Source organism: Capsicum annuum, chromosome 5 (assembly GCF_002878395.1).
Source record: "Capsicum annuum cultivar UCD-10X-F1 chromosome 5, UCD10Xv1.1, whole genome shotgun sequence".
In the NCBI taxonomy this organism is placed as follows: Eukaryota; Viridiplantae; Streptophyta; class Magnoliopsida; order Solanales; family Solanaceae; genus Capsicum; species Capsicum annuum.
In genome coordinates this window covers 73,938,790-73,950,189 of record NC_061115.1, presented here as the reverse complement: position 1 = coordinate 73,950,189, position 11,400 = coordinate 73,938,790, and the positions used below count along the sequence as shown (strand labels likewise).

At 34.3% G+C, this 11,400-nt stretch overlaps 1 long non-coding RNA gene across 1 annotated transcript; it reads right to left on the bottom strand.

Annotated features, from left to right (window-relative positions):
• Nucleotides 1-9,442: 9,442 nt before the first annotated feature.
• On the bottom strand, nucleotides 9,443-11,279 carry LOC107870637. The gene is made up of 2 exons (XR_001674219.2): nucleotides 10,809-11,279; nucleotides 9,443-9,607 (listed from the first exon to the last, which is right to left on the bottom strand). It is a non-coding gene; the product is annotated as an uncharacterized LOC107870637 (long non-coding RNA).
• Nucleotides 11,280-11,400: the final 121 nt, after the last annotated feature.

Below are 11,400 nucleotides of genomic sequence, written 5' to 3'. Positions count from 1 at the left end.
CACCCAAAGTATTGAATTCCTGGACTAGATATATGAACAAAAGAAAGATGGATATTAGGAAATACAAGATTCTACTCAAGAACCCAAGTCTTCTACAAATAAGCACACATGTTAATCCAAATTTGGACATTAGATACTCGCATTATCAATTAAACCCAGCTCATGTGCAACATATGTTCTTAGATGATCCAATGTTTTATTGACTTCTGCATGGTGACCAACAGCAAACAAGATAAGATCATCTGGTACCACAGAGAACTGATTCAGTAATTCCTCTTTCTTTGTCATATACAAACTAGAAACCAGCAGCGGAATCCCTTCAAAGTACTGTTTGTACATCTGCTTGAAAAACTGTACTATTTATTGTATTGTGAACAAATTGTCACTGGTTCAGGTGATCTCCGGCGATCAACGTGGACACCAGGTATCCAAGTGGTCCCAGCAGAAGCAGACAAAGGAAGAGCATTGCCCCTTTTTATAGAGGAATACTTAAGGGGTGTTGCTGAGATAGACATATCAGGGAGAAGCAACCACCCTTTATATAAAACCCCATCCCTCTAAGGCTCTAGTTATGATGATTGTAGTACTGGTGATGATGATCACTAGTACGATGATGAACGAATGGGAAATGACACTAGTAATACTGACAATGAAAATTATGTTGGATCTACTTATAGATTGACTTAGAACTCTACCAGCAATAACTATGAAGTCTTCAGGATTAACATGTATGGACATAACATCAATGAAGTTCTTGCACTGAAAAATGGTTCCTAGACATACTTTTTAACTTTACTAGAGCAAGGCACAATCTTTGGAGGAACTTTATAAGTTAAAGCCACAAGGCAAAGATAGAGCTGCAAGCAAAACAATGAATTCAAGTAACACACATTTCATAAATAGTCATGCCAAAGTGAAAATGAGAGACTACTAGCTAAAACTAACACACTCGCATAATCAATGATACATTCCAATTACAAATATAGACACCACCTTCAGTAGAAAAAATTATTCATCTACTATGGCTGGTCAATAGTTAATGACGAAGGTTACTTGTACGGTCTCTTTTTTGTTTCAAATATGTTTTAAGTTTTTGGAAGACGTTAATCTCCGAGTCTTAGTTTAAGTTGAAGAAGAAGCATCTATATCATACCATTACAACCAAAATCTCCAAAAAAAATAGGAGTCTTGTGAAGTAAAACACACTGATTTATAAGAGAGAAGTTAACTGAAGAGACCCTATAAGTCTACATTTAAGAAACTAATCCTCCCAATTTTATGCTTTCAATGTTAATTTGGTTGAAAATGCAGCAATGCAGGAGCAAGGTAGTGATAGATAGATATTTAGACAGACAAAGACATATAATAAAATATATATATATATATATATATATATATATATATATACACATACACATACACATACATGTGGAAAAGGAATTCAGCATGCAATTTGACGATATAGCAACTTAGAAAGAGAGTCAAAGCAAGCAAGTGTAAGTGATATAGTGCTCCTAATGGCTCTCATAATGTGTTTCCTGACTAGTAAATCAAATTTTCATCAATAATCCAAATACTTCCATTGTTGGACGTAAAAGGTAATCTACTAAGTTTCGACTAGAAAAAACACACAAATCTATACCAATAACTAGAAAAAAGGAAAGAGGCCTCACATGGATTCACAAACTAACACAAGAACAACAAGCTGAACAACAAGTTGCTAGTGAATCGAAATAGGCCTCATACGGCTTCACTAGACTTTGAGTTTGTGTTTTGAAAAAGAAAATGAGATGAATAACAAGGCAACAATGCTAGTGAATTGAAATATCCCCCCACACGTCTTCAATAGTGAACTTGGACAAGCACAACAGCACATGGTGTGAGGAAAGAGAAGGAAGTAGAAGTGGGAATTGCATGTCACCTAATATGAACCAAGTAATTAATACAAAGATGCATCTATCTCAATTCATATTTAATATCTTAAAATTCTTCTAGATCATAAATATCAGTATGACCAATTAATATTAACATAGGTGTAAAACTTCAGTGCAAGTCTAAAAAGCATCAGGCTACCAACCAGCATCCGACGCAAAGTACAGAGCAGCCATGGCAATATCGTATTTCTTCCTAAGTTTGTATAGAGGCACGTATTCTCTACTCCTATTGCTTATCTCCTACTGTCCAAGTTTATGCATGCTAGCAGTGTCACCTATGCTGCCTTGTGCAATAGTATTTACCCTAATATCATAGTCGGTGCCCCACTCTAGAGCCAAATTTCTAGTGACTACATCAATAGCAGCCTATACCGAGAGATGATGTCAGTGGGAATTAAAAATAACAAAATAAAAATGAACACAAACTAAGCTTCAAGCTGAAGTTCCAAACCTTAAAAACAGCTACATGGATTTGATACCAAGATGCAGTGTAATGCAAAGTAGCACTGATGTTCAATATTAGTCCACCAGAAGTCGAACTCCTCCCAAGTCCCCCCTTCTTGATATAGTTAAGTGCTTCATGGCCCATAGTAAATGTACCAACAGAATCAATATCTAGTACTGCAAAAAATATTAGGAGCATATAAAAAGAATCAGAATGTAATCTGAGATAGTTTTTTTCTCACCTCAAATTAAAGAGAGGAAAGTGACTCGCTATCCTCATTTACTACACATTTACTCCCCTTACTCAACCTCTTTTTTGTACCTCCTCAAGAAACTACCATAATCCCAAGAGATCCTACTGAATGAGACAAAGAGAGAATAATGAAAAGAACTTGTTAAGGAGCATAGTGACATTGAGGTAAAAGATACAAAAAGAAATAGGTTGATAGAAGATACAACAATGATTCACAATGAAGATAAGGAATAAATTTCCCCTAAGGATGATATGAAACAGCAACAACCCATAATTAAGAAAAGTGGGAAAATTATAACTCATCCAGCAATATCCCTGAAGCAGAAATAGAGATTAGTAAAGAGGCTATCGTACCAGAATATTCTGAGGAAAAACAACTTATAAATGATATGGAGTAGTAACAACTAGACTCTAGCAGAAACAAAATTAAGGAGGTTAACATGACTAGTCCATCCAAGGAACATGGAAATATTAATCCTCTTAAAATTTTACTCCAACAACAGCAAGCTAAGAAGAAGCTTCAGCAGCATAGCAGCCTGTAGTTGACAGCAACAATAATCAATGTGTAATTTAGATGCAGTCTGCAGTCAATAACAACATTCTAATGACATCTGAGACCATAAATTCCATTAGACAGTAGACCTTTTTTCTATTATTTTCATTTAAACATCACACCCCTTGTCGTGCGGCCCTTCTCTAGATCCTACTAGCATGGGATGCTTTGTGCACCAGGTTTCCCTTTTATTTTCTCTTAGACCATAAATATTGGCGTCAAACTAATATTATCAAAATTGGTTTGGAGTACATTTGCTTTTATGATTATCAAAGAATAGTAATTACGACAAAATGTACTGGTTCATGTTTGCCATAACCATATTAACATAAATTACTTAAAAACTAATCTTTTACAATGAAATATTAATCATTTCTTCATACTTATCTCATTGCATAAATTTTACCCCATCGAAACTTCTTTACCATGTAACCAACCTTCAGTCCAATTTTTCTTCCTTTCATTACCAAGCATTTAATTTGGACACTCATGGATGCATTATTACTACAGTAGCAGAAAGCCTGAAACTTTGTTACATCAGCAGTCAAAATTTCACTTAATATGAGTTGTCTTAATTCAAACTAACTAATGGTAACATAAAAATCATTAGCAATCAAAATTTACCAAGTCATGATCGCATTATTACTAAAGTTTTTACCAATGTTCACATAATCAAATGAACCTAGTATTAAAATGTTCTCGAAGGAGAAGAAAAGCTCAAAATCCCCAAAAATTAGGTCCAAGACATAGAATAATACACTAACCTTAAAATCCCCAAATTGAAGTAGTTGTAGTGCAAATTTGAGAGAAATTGAAGTGAAAATTCAGTCTAAATATTTCTCGCACCAGTAAATCAATTTTTGAAGCAACACCAGTAAATCCTACAAAGCTCACTACCAAATCAAGTAATTGTAGCGAAGAGAAACTGAATCCCCTAATCGAGTGATTGTTGTTGTAGCGATTGCAGTGAAGAGAAGTTGATTCCCCTAATCGGTTGATTGTCGTTGTAGAGATTATAGCAAAGAGAATCCAATTCCCTAATCGATTGATTGTTGTTGTAGCGATTGTAGCGAAGAGAAGACGATTCCCAAATCGATTGATTGTTGTAGCAATCGATTGATTCCCTAATCATAGTATATTATTTTTTCAAAAGGTTCAGTAAGATGAGAGCTAATACAGAAACTAAGAGAGAAAGAGAAGTAAAAGCTAAGAGGGAAGAGACAGTTGTCTTAGGTTGTCTTTTTTGGCGGACTTATCAAATTTTTAGTGAAAATGAAGGGAATAAAATAACCATTTCTATAGGTTATTTTAATTATCTATGACAACTCTTATTATCAAATGCAATGTTTATAGTGTAAAATTATAACTAATAGAACAATTATTTATGGCAACACTTCGAACCGTCGCAATAGACCACCTATTGCAACGCTTTCTTAACCGTCGCCAAAATTTTCGTTACCATAGGGGTAATTTCCAGTAGTGTCGGCTTATGGGGGATCGATAAGGTTATTTTCTTATTTTCTTAAACCTTTAGGGCTTATGGAGGTCCAGTCAGGTTATAGCTAGATTGTATTTATCTTAATTCATTCATTCTTGCATTCTTATCATTTTATCCTAATTGGAGTATTTATTCTAGATTTAAACTTATCCTTGACTTAGTTTACTTTCTCTTATTTTATCATGTTTTTATGATGATTTATATTAGTCGGTTGATAATGTCTACCAAGTTTCCATTTTTTTGTACTCATACTACACATCTGTATTTTTTTCTAATTTCGCCCGAGTATGAGTCACCATTACTGATGTTACATCTAGTTTTCTCTTGGAACCCAGTCATAGGATGAGAGTTCAGAGCTAGAGCCAATCTTCTATCCTTCTACAATTTTTGGATAGTATTTACTTTTGAGTCTACCTGTATATTCACATTATTTAGTGCTCTAATTTTTGATTTAGCGGCTCTTGTACAAACCTTACTAGGTCATGATATACTCTTTTGTACACTTTTCTCATTTTTCTTTTATTTAGTATCTTGCTTTTATATTTGTTTTCTTACAATTTAGTTGTATCCTTTATTTCTTATATTTGCTATATCTTCCACCAATTAGTCCATTACTAATATTTCCATCTATGGTTTGCCTTACCTATTGTGGGTTAAAGTAGGTGCCATTATGGCCATAGAAATTAGGACATGAAAAATTTGTACTAGAGCCTAGGCACACTAGTATTATTAGTACAAGTTCAAATGCCTAGCAGAAAATCATAAATTGGAAAGATGACATCTATATCTTATCTTCGGGAGGCTATAAGTTATTTTTAGGAGAATATCACTTTCTTCGTTTATTTCATGCACCAAGTGTGTGTTGGTTTATAAAGTTTTCATTTTTTCACTCATCCGCAAGATAGTCAAGATGTGAGCTACGATAAGGATCCCAAGTACGTGGCTAGGGAACCTGCTAGAGGTCGTGGCCAACCCAAGGAACAAGCTTAGTCTAGGGATACATACCCAACATGGGGTCAGGATAGGTAGCCTTCACCAAATTCTATTATTGCTTGCGAGTTAGAGATTTCTCCACCTCAACCATTAGTGGGCCATAGGGCAACCCATGCCCTACTAGGGTTTATTTCATCTTTAGTGATTAGATATGTGTTTATTTAGTTATTGGGATTAGTTAGTGGTGTACCTATGATAGCGATCTATCATAAATTAGAGTGTCATAGATGTAGGGCCACAGTCTATAGCTGCAACTCCAAGAGTTGAGATTCATCCAGCACCAATAGTTTCTTAGATGATAGTCTCCTAGACAGCTATGTCTATTAAGTTGTAGAAGATTTTAGGTAGATTTTTTAGATTGACTTCACCTAGATTTGTTGGGATCCTAGATGAGGATGAATTTGAGTTTCTTGTAAGGATAGACTCTATATTTTAGGCCTAGTTGAGATGCTTGGAGTTGAATACACTACCTTTTAGTTAGACTAGAAAGCTAAACATTGGTAGAGAGGTTACATTAATTCGATTCCTCATGGATCTCCCTCTATAACATAGACTCAATTCTTTGAGGCTTTCTTGGAGAAGTATATGCCTCATAGTCTTTGAGAGCTTTTGAGAGATCAGTTTACTAAGTTGGGGTAGGGTTCTATAATGATTATTGAGTGTGAGGTGAGATTTCATTAGTTGTCAGACATGCTACAATGATCTTTCCTATCAAGTACGAGCGGATTTGGTGTTTTTTAGAGGGTTGAAACTTTCTCTTAGCATGGCTACTTAATATTTTGTTTCTATTGGTAGGTCCTTTATTGAGGTTTTTTATTATGCTCAGACTATAGAGAATATTTATTGCAAGGACCAAGTGGGCAGCGATAAGGGGCCATGTCAATAAGGTAGTTTGAGTGGTATCCATAGTAACTAACAACTTAGAGGCAGAGGTTCTAAGGGTAGTACCCTCCGCATTAGTCTTATAATCATAAGGGTTAGTCTAGTACACTTATTCAAGAAATACTTCAAATCACAGATGAAGGTCATTCTGGTTATAGCGACTATAATGGCCAGGGTAGTAGCCAGTCTTTGAAAGTGCACATTTTGGGTCTTCTATCCGAGTTGGCTATGCTAGGTTAACTAGATCTTTTGGATAGGGTAGAATCCACAGGTATTTCTATAATTGTGGGTTTGTCAATCATTACTCAAGAGAGTGTCCCCAACATGGGATGATTTAACTTGCAACTTAGAGTGTTCAATTGAATAGAGTGGTGCCGCCCCTAGCTAGAGATGGTATGCAAGGTCGTAGGGGTAGAGGTTCTCATGGAGGTCCTCAGGCTGGTAAGACTAGTGGTTTATTAGGTACCTAGTTCAGAAGAGGACAGGGTTAGTTATATGTTGTACTTTGTAGTCTTGAGGTAGTGTCTTCGAATACTATAACTACAACTATGATTTTAATATGCCGTTAACCACCTATTACCTCATTTGTTCACTGATCTAGTTATTCATATGTTTCTGCTTATTATGCACCATAGTTAGAGTTACCTTGGGATCCTTTATCTTTTCCATTGCATATATCTACTCCCATGGGTGATCTTTAGTAGTGGATCAGGTTTACTGATCATATATTGTTTTTATTTGAGAGCTTCATAGTCAGTGTCACACCCCATTTTCCTCGTGGAAATTGGAATTCAACGTGACCACACTTTTTGGGATTGTTTTAAAGGGAGAGTGTGAAGAGTCATCACCTAACGAATTAAGGTATGTTAGAGCACCGGTCTAGGCTAACTATGAACCTATTTTTGTTGTTTTAGTCTTAGTTCACCAGAGATTCAGGTAAGGGTTCAAATTACCTCAAAAGAAAGGTGTTAGGCACCTTTCTAGGTCCATAAAGGTGGTTCCCGGCTGAATTCGTACTTTACATGCGGATTCTACGTGATCAAATAAAGGTCACTTATTTATTAACTTAATATTAACTAAGTGATAAAATAATTAATAAGCAAACACATGTTATTTTGTTACTTCTAATTGTTCATTATCTAAGTGATAAAATCAGTGTAAAACATATAATAAGACAAGCGAGGAGAAAGAAATGGCATAATTTATAACAAAAGGGGATTACTTATGTAATAGACTAACTACCCAAAATAAATAAGCATGTAAAGTAAAAAAAGAATTAAAAAAATTCATCAAATCAAACAAAGAAACGTTTTTGGTCTCATTCGAATCAGAACCCCAACTTGTTTAATCATCATCAGACCCACTGGCCGAACTCTTAGACAAGTCATATGTCTTACCTTTAATATCTGTTAGAAATCATCAATTTCGAATGGCTACCCATCTCACCCCACCTAGGTTGGTTGTTAACTCTAAAGGCGTTCTAAGACAAGGATAAAACTAGGATCTTTAGTAATACCTATCATCCAAAAGGCATTGGACTTTTCTATATTTGTTTTGTGGTGTAAACAAAATAAAGTTATGTTGCAACGGCTCAAAACGCGTAACACATTGGACGTCAAGTAGCAAGTAATGTCGCCCATTATCCCCTTGGTTATTAAAGAGTTGATTAATATGATTAACATGCAATGACAAAGAATAGCTATTTTTTGTGTCATTAATCTATAGGATGATATTTAAGTTTCCAACAAATGTTAGTGTGATAAAATGTAACGGTGATTTATGAATGCAACAATGTGTTGTCAAATTATTAAAAGAGGGTGTCAAAAGTGTGGTTGATATGTCAAGGAATTGTGCTTCGAATTTTATTGTGCAAGTGTATAAACTAATAAGATTGGAAGGAATTGACAAAATATTGAAAATACATTAACATGCTAAGGCACACGATGATGTACTTAATCTAGTGTTTAACATGTTGAAAAGTTCTCAAACATCTACATTTTAACATGTTGACAATTATGCTAATAGTGCAGAAATTTCATGTTAATTATGCTGAAAAATGCAATAACATGCTAAAAATGCCTAGAATCAAATATTTTGACATGCTGAAAATTATGCTAATGTGCAGTGATTTCAAGTTAACATGTTTAAATTCTTAAACTAATATTTTAACATGCTGGACATTAGTTGTTTTATGTAGAAACACAATTTAGACATGCTGAAATTTAATTATTTATGGAGAAACGTAGTTTTAACATGCTGAAATTTAGTTGTTCTAAGCAGAAACGCAATTTTAACATGCTGAAGAATATATTAATGCGCAGGAATTTTATGTTAACATGCTCTAAAATATTAACATGCTTAGATTTTTATTAACATGCTAGACGACATAATTAATTCTAATGTTTAACATGCTAAAAATGCTAAAATGTATAAATACGTGAAAATTTAATTGTTGACATGCTCAAAAAAATCAAAATAATCAAATTCGTGTTAACATGCTAAACATACAATGACATGCTTAATTCAAATATTTAACATGCTAAAAATGCTAAAATTAATTAATACGTGAAAATTTAATTGTTGACATGCCCAAAAAATACCAATATGCTTAAATTGTGTTAACATGCTAAACATACAATGACATGCTTAATTCAAATGTTTAGCATGCTAAAAATGTATTAATATGCATGAATTTAATTTAGCATGGAGGACGTAAGTTGAATCCTAAAATTAAGATTTCTAATCGAATTAATAAGTAGATTAAATGTCTAAGCGATTCATGTATTAATAAATCCTAGATTTTTGTGCCTAACTTGATCCACATAGCACGTAACACACGTAAAACTTAAGTTGTGCCTATCAATATTATTCATAGAGAACGTAAATCCCCGCTCCCCGAGCAATCCCCAAAATTATTATTACAATAATAGTAATGTTTATACAATAATTGTACAAACCAAATTATAAGAAACTAAAACTAAATAGAACTACTTCAATCTAATGTAAACACCCTGGCGACTCTTCAAAACCCCATAATTGTTTATTTAGACCTGCGAGGCAAGATGTAATGACAAGAAAAAAGGTGTATTTAATAAGGAACATGAAAATATTCCTGTAGACATGCTTTCAAAAGGCTTTCACAACGTGATGCAGTCAACACACATAAAGAATGAAAATTAAATCGTTTTGAGAACTTACCAAAAAATGGTGAAAATAATAATAAAGAACGAAAAACAGCATGATTGCAATAGTAAAGTGAGTTGAATGCTTTGTCAAAATCAGAGAAACCAAATAGCTTGAGAATATCTTTTTCTTCGTCTTGCAGTAGCTAGTAGTTTTATTTTAGAGAGTGATTGTAATTGAAGAGCTGTCTATTAAATGAAAAAAGATGTTCCTTATATAGTAAAGTGGGATAGAGGATAAAAGGAAGAAATATGTAAGGGAATCAATTAGTGGTGATAAGAAAGGAAAATAGGTCACTCTTAAACAACCAATCAGAATTAATCAAGAGGAAAATATGCTGGTAAATCAATTAATAGAAAACTTTGAATAAGTGAATCAATCATCCATAAGTCAATCCAACAATAAAAGAAAACAGATGTTTAGAAAAATCAATCAACAATTTATTTTCCTTAATTCAATAAGTAGAATCAATTAGAAGCGAATTAACCATAAATAGATAAGTAAGAGATTCTTATTTAAAAACATAATAAATAAATAATAATAAAATATGTAATAACTTTAGAATTTACCATATATGTTCAAATTAATTGACGAACAATAAGGCAATTAGTCACAATAATCAATTTCACCAATAAACAGAATCAATTGTCAGTTGGAAGTAAACACAATTAATATTTTACCACAAACATCGATTCAAATTTCTGTTAATATCAATTAAATCCAACATAATCCAAGTATAACATCTTTCAAGAACAAACAGAAGTTAGTAATCATATTAAGTGTGAAAAATTAGGGATTATCGCACATAACAATACAGAGATAGACACTTAATTAAACAAAATAAATCAACATTCAAAGTCCGATATCACAAAATTTAGATCTAAGAGATTAATTTAGGCAATCAAAAAAACATGCAAATTAAACCAAACAAACATGCAATTAAGAGATTGAGGAATCAAACTATATAATTATCGGGTTCACCAAAAGGGGTCTCACGGGTCCTCAATTTTCGATGAGGACGTGACAGGTGAGAAGAGAGAGGAGGCTGAAAGGTGTCTGGGGGATTACATTATTGGTTTGCGGCTGCTGGAGGTGATCTGGTCAGTGGTCGACAGCATTGCATGGCGGTTGTAGGGGTTTCGCCGGCTGGAGCTATTGAAGGAGGCACCGGAGCAGCGTTTAGTGGGCTTGTGCTGATTGGGATACGAAGAACGGGGCAGCAGCATAGCTGGTTGCTGACTGGTGAGTCTAAATCTGGTCTATGGTGGTAGAGGTCGGCTCACCGATGACTTTTCATCGCTGGTGAAAAAGGCTTGAGGGATTTTTCCGGCGTGGTTTCACAGGGAAAGGGTGAGGTATCAAGGAAGAAAGGAGAGGGAAGAGAGAAGGAAGGAGTAGGGGGTGATGGAGCGGCAGCGACAACCGTCTGCTAGAGTAGAGCGGCGGTTATACCTTTAGAGAGAAGGGAGAGGTAGAGAGAGAAAGGATAGAGAGAGAAAGATAAGGGTGCAGCTTAGTTTTTGGTTGGAATTGAATTAGGGTTTTGATTATTTTAAAAGGAAAGAAGGTAGATCAAATTTCAGTCATTAGATTTATTTTGATCAACGGCTGGGATTTAAGATTATGTGGAGTTAGAATGTGGCTAGAATTACAAAAAATT